This window comes from Vespa velutina, chromosome 5 (genome assembly GCF_912470025.1).
Source record: "Vespa velutina chromosome 5, iVesVel2.1, whole genome shotgun sequence".
Classification (NCBI taxonomy): domain Eukaryota; kingdom Metazoa; phylum Arthropoda; class Insecta; order Hymenoptera; family Vespidae; genus Vespa; species Vespa velutina.
In genome coordinates, this window is record NC_062192.1 from 1624094 (window position 1) to 1630504 (window position 6411).

The 6411-nt window shown below is 28.9% G+C and overlaps 1 protein-coding gene across 1 annotated transcript in view; it reads left to right on the forward strand.

Annotated features, from left to right (window-relative positions):
• Positions 1-6411, forward strand: part of LOC124949299 (cyclic nucleotide-gated channel cone photoreceptor subunit alpha-like) — a 69573-nt gene that overhangs the window by 46805 nt on the left and 16357 nt on the right. The gene's annotated exons all lie outside the window — the stretch shown is intronic.

Sequence of the window (6411 nt, forward strand, 5' to 3'; positions counted from 1 at the left end):
TTATGATTTAAAATGGAACTTTTTAAGAAGTATTAAGGCCTTTTCATAAAGCAATTGGAAAAGTAGTATCGGAGCAAGCGAAGAGAGAGAGAGAGAGAGAGAGAAAGAGAGAAAGAGAGAAAGAGAGAATCTTTCTATACGATTCCAGCTTATTGCCATTTACGAGGGATGAAAAATCGTTGAATCTAAGCTCGTCCTTGGATACGACGTTAACATCTCTACGACATTGCCAATAGCGATGGTGAAAAACGATTTTCCCTTAAGGCTACTATTCCCCATACTTCGATTTATCTTTTTCTATCTTTCTCACTAACCTTCTTTTCTACTTAACTTTGTAAGATCATAGTCGGGATATCATTATGGGTGACATTTTAAGATAGCCACTTTAGGTTTTGCTTTCTGTGCTTCGAATATCTAACTTACTTTTTGTATTTGACCCGATTCCAAGGATGCATTTGAATATCCTTTCATCGATAACGATAATAATAATAATAATAATAATAATAATAATAATAATAATAATAATAATAATAACATAATATACAAATATCGAAAAGAAGGTATTGCACGATATGAGGGGTGCCGGGATATGACCTTATTGTACGAATGTTCTTTCGAAAAAATATTTCTTTTTTCTTTTTCTTTTTCTTTTTTTCTTCTTTTTTTTTTTTCTTTTTTTTCCTCTTCGTCTTTCGTTGAAATTCATTTTTTTCATTTCGCATTGAAATTATCTTATATCAGCCAAATCAAAGGGAGGTAAAATATAACGAAAGAGAAAGAGAAAGAGATAGAGGAAAAAAAATTAGAGAAAAAGAGAGAGAGAGAGAGAGAGAGAGGGAAAGAGAATAAAAACGAAAAAATAAAAGTATATAAAAGTATAAATAAATAGGACAACGCAACGGGTGTTCCGAATTTTCATGTAAATTTCGAGGGCAAATGAAAAAAGAAAAAAGAGAGAAAATAAAAGATAGAGAGAGAGAGAGAGAGAGAAAGAGAGAGAGAACATTGAAAGATCATGATGACACAAATTCATTAGATTTATAAGATATTAAAAATAATCTTAATATTTTTTAAAATTATTTGATATATATATATATATATATATATATATATATATATAAAAAGAAGGAACCATATAATAAATCTTCCAAAATGCATTATAATGAAATGATCGTTTCATGAGAAGAAAAGAAAAAGAGGAATGGAAAAAAAAAAACAAACACATGCGATTTAGAGTATTTACGTTACCAACGAAAGCTTCGTTTGTTTTGCAAACGTACGTCTTATTCAGAAACGCTATCGTCGACAGCTTCACGAAATCCGTTTAAATCGGCTTTCACACTCGTAAACGCTTTATAAAAGAGATCCCTACGTTCCCTTTTATTTATTTTCTCTCTCTCTCTCTCTCTCTCTCTCTCTCTCTCCCTCTCTCTCGAACACGCTCTCTAGAGAATACAAAAGAATTGCTCGGTCATTAACACGATCGTCATTTCCTAGTGAAATGCACGTGGCGTATTAAAATTCCCTAGCGAGAGAGCAAGTGAAAACGTGCCTTCAATTTTCAAACGAGACATCTCAACGATTTCAAGCCTTCTCTCACTCTCTCTCTCTCTCTCTCTCTCTCTCTCTTTCTCACTCTTTACGCACACACATGGACACACATATATATACACACACATGTACACCCTCTTTTCCTATCTTTCTCCCTTTTTACTTCTGTTCTGTTACGCAGAAATGCATAGGGGACATATCGACAGGCTCGTTTTCTATGAAAAGATTGACAGATTCTATGATATTCGTTCCGCGTTTGTATTTATTTTCTAATTTTCAAACGATTAACAGTGAAAGCTAATGCTTCGTCATTTTTTTTGTTTGTTTGTTTTTTTTTTTTTTTTTTTTTAAGATTTAAAAAGTGCTCGAGTAATCGTATCCCTCGGATAGATAATTAAATTAACAAATGGCGTAATCTAATTAGAGAGAATTTTTGTTTCTTCTGTCATCCTTAATGAAATATTAAATAAAAGTTTTATTGTTGAAGAATTTCAAATCACGATAGTGTCAGTCTTTCTATTTCTTTGATATACATTTATATTTTTCTCCCTTTTGGCTCTCCCGCCTCTCTCCTTTTCTTTTATCTATATTAATCAAACTGAAATAAAACATTTCTGTTTTTTATTTTGAATTAACACGAACTCTTTGATCGTGAAAATTTTATCGAGAAGAATGAAGAACGTTCAGAGAGAAAAAGTCAAATTAAAAATACGTCCATTCGAATTCGATTGATGTAAAGGCGATCAAAACCAAACTGGAAAGCCAACTGTTTTGTAGGATGTCGTTCTTATTGATAACTATAAGCGTTGATTATTAAAAATAACGAAAGAAATTTTAATCGAACAAAATTGTAATTCTTTTAAAATATATTCTTATCTCAAATTCTTTGACAATCAATGAAATCTAATTTTTTCCTTACAACGTATTACGAACTATCTTAGAAAATAATTTATATAAATATTGTAGTATATTTTGTATTTATACTTTAACAGGAAAAATAAATTCTTCTTTGAAATTTCTTGACGATCAATAAAATCTAAATTTTCATAGCATATTTTGTATCTTACTAGAAAATAATTGTTGTATTATTTAATATTATTTATTCTTGACGATCAATGTAATCTAATTTTCTACAACGTTTTATTGGACTATTCTATTAGTAAATAATTTATATAAATGTCATATTAAATTTTACATTTATATTTTAATTGGAAAACAAATAAATTTCATGATAACCAAGTATTTCTAAAAACTAATTTATATAAATATCAAATTATTCATGAACGACCAATCTTCTTCCCTTGCTACGTCCCCCTCCCCCAAAAAAAAAAAAAAAAAAAAAAAAAAAAAAAAAAAAAAAAATGAAAGAAAGAAAAAAAGAAAAAATGGAGAAAAAAAATCTGCGCCGATTCTAAAAATCGTATAAACGTTTCGATGAATAAATAAATAAATAAATAAATAAATAAAAAAAAAAAAAAAAAGTAAATAAGAAAACAAAATCTCTAGTTTATAATATAAAAATTAAAAAACACAACATAAATACACTATGTGTGTATTAATGACTTGTAGTATGTAGAAGGAACGTTGATTATTAATGTACAATCAAATAACACAGTATATCTTCGATATGAATTCGATACGAAATCGCAATACTCCTACTTGAATAGGAATGACGTCGTTATTATCAGAGAACTATCAAGCTCTCGTTCTACTGACTTGAAACGAGAACCAAGAACAATAGGAGCAAGACTAAGGGCTTTAACGTCTTTATTGTCCGACTAAGCACTTTTAGTATATAACTCCTCTGGGTTCCAAAGCTATGAGCTATTAGCTGAATGAATGAATGGGTGACATAATGTTTCTCAAATTTCAGAACTTATTATATACTTACTATTTTTGAAAAATGAGAATTTAGACTTCTTTTGACATTTCATAATACGTGTGATGAAAAGATATACCAACGCGTCCTCTTTTTACAGAGTCTACCGAGTTTTATCGAGAATCGATAAAGATATATATATATATATTTATATATATATATATATATATATATATGTGCATATGTATGTATATAAAAGAGATGTTGCGCATAAAAGTTGCGTAGTTTCGACTATTTCATGCGAATACTATGATCTTCTTATCTTTCTTTCTCTCTTTTTTCCTGTTTTTTTTTTTTTTTTTTTTTTTTTTATAGTCATCATCTCTTCTCTACGAATAAACGCGATATATTTATGAATAAAAATTTATCGATAGAGAGTATTGAATCGATTTTTGATCAAAACACACCTTTAACTTAGAGTTTCAATTATATATCTCTCTCTCTCTCTCTCTCTCTCTTTCCCTCACTCTCTCTCTCTCTCTCTATCTATCTATCTATCTATCTATCTATATCTCTTGTGATCTGCTTTGCGTCTAGGAACTCGCACAACTCGGGTATATCCCTCTTCGTCTATTGAGTTCGAGTTGAGTGGCAAAGTTCCAGCTCGTAATTTAATAGTTTAATTATAACTCGGCTCCGACAGACCGTAAAATTTTAACGCAAACGTTTGAACTCCACGCTAAACGATTTCCTTGAAAACGGATTTTAGAAATTTATACTAACGATATTCCTTTTGTGGTTTGTATATATCTCACTCTTCCTCTCTCTCTCTCTCTCTCTCTCTCTCTCTCTCTCTCTCTCTCTCTCTCTCTCTCTATTTCTATCTTTCTATCTATTGGTTTCTATAGATATTTTATGAGATTCTATCAAGTGATTATCGAATAAATCGTCGGACAAGTCGTTCTCAAGTCGTCGAATTTTCAAGTCACGTATATGCGCATCTTAGTTGAAGCGAAAAATGTATAAAAGTAAATAGAAATTGTATATATATATATATATATATATATATATATATATATATATGTATTTAAGATCTTAAAGTGAACTTTTTGGATAGCATTAAAAATAAATATTAAAATAAGTAAAGAAATTTATTTTATAACGAAATGAATATTTATTTATGAGAATCTCAAGCCTATAATGTTGATTAATGATATCTCAAGAGCATAATTTTTAATTGAACCTTTTTCACTTAAACTTTTGAAATATAATATTTATTAAATAGATAATTTTGATTTACGAATTAAATCGATAAATATAATATCTAATTTATATATAATTAATGAAACATTTAATTCGTTCATTTTCTATAATTATTTTATAATTTTTTAATATGAAATTTATTGTCATAATAAATATACGATAATTGTTTGTAAATCAAAGTAAATAATGTGAAAGGTGCATTTTCATAGAAATTTTTTCTAATGGTCAACGATGATACACGTCAAAACAATTCATCCGAATCATACGCCTTTTTTATTATTGCATTAAGCATCTCTCACTCTCTCTCTCTCTCTCTCTCTCTCTCTCTCTCTCTCTCTTTCTTTTCCTATCTGTCTCTTTCACTCGACATTCGTTTGAATAAAATACGAATTAACGTATACGTTGCTTTACCTTTTTAAAATTCTCTCGTTCGTTTTCGCCCTTTCGAGAACGAACGTTCTGTAACTGGTGTAATTCTTCTTTTTCTTTTTTTCTTTTTTTTTTTTTTTTTTTTGTATTTTCTCTCTTTATTTTTTTGTCTTTTTTATATTTTTTATCATTCTTTTGTATTTGTAGATTTTTTCTGTTTTCATTTTCTTTTTTTTTCTTCTTTTTTTTTCCCCCTATAAAATTAATGCTTCAACGATGATAAACAAAAATTATGAGAAACGCAATCGCGATACGCATCGATTTGTTTTTATTTATCCATCTTGCTCGATATCGTTCGAACAAATCTCGTTCTATCGATTGAAACGTATTTCTGCATTCTTATTCACGTATCAACGTACCAATGCATTAGCATTAACACGATGCGGATAATGTACTTCTCTCACTCTCTCTCTCTCTCTCTCTCTCTCTCTCTCTCTCTCTCTCTATTTTTTCATGGATAATTCAAGTGCATGCAAATAGAAAAAACAAAAAAAAAATCGTAATACGAAGTAAAGCGAACGATTTAAATCATGTTTGAAATCAATTGAAACAAAATTGAATTGATCATTTTATCATACTGTTAATATTACCACAGCTTAATTCTAAAAATTCAGTAACTCATGCTTGATTAGAACATGAATTAATATATAGAAAAATGTGTGTGTTCGTGTGAGAGAGAGAGAGAGAGAGAGAGAGAGAGAGAGATAAATTTAATGTAGAATACAGAAAAAAGGAATATATACATGTATATGTAGACGTGTGAAAAAAAAAATTAACTGTAATTTATAGACAAAAATTATTCACTATCGTCCTTTCATTCTTAATTGTAAACTCAATTAATACATCTAACAAGAAAGAGAAAGAGAGAGAGAGAGAGAGAGAAAAGTTTATTAGAACAATAATTAAAAAAAAAATATAGGTAGGCGTGAGAAAAGAATAGATTTAAATTTACAGTGATAAAAATTATGAAGAAATTGAAAAAAAAGAAAAACAAAAATCAATAATGGGAATAATTTTCTTCCGAAAAAAAAAAAGAAAAAATTCAAACGCGAAAAAGAAAAAGGAGAGAGACAAAAAGGAAAAAAGAAAAAAAAAAAAAAAGAAAGAAAAAAAAAAGATAAGCAAAAGAGATAAAATTGAAGAAAATCGATCGAGATAGAGAAAATCGGATTAGAATTTCATGACCGGAAATTATCGAATATCGTTCGAGTAGTGAAATTCATTTGATAATATTCGTCGCGGGGGATAAAACCTAGGCATCATTGTAATAAAAAGCATAGAACGACGATCTTTTACATCGATTCTTTTCTAGAAACTCAACGACGACGATCAGTTCATGTTATCTTCCA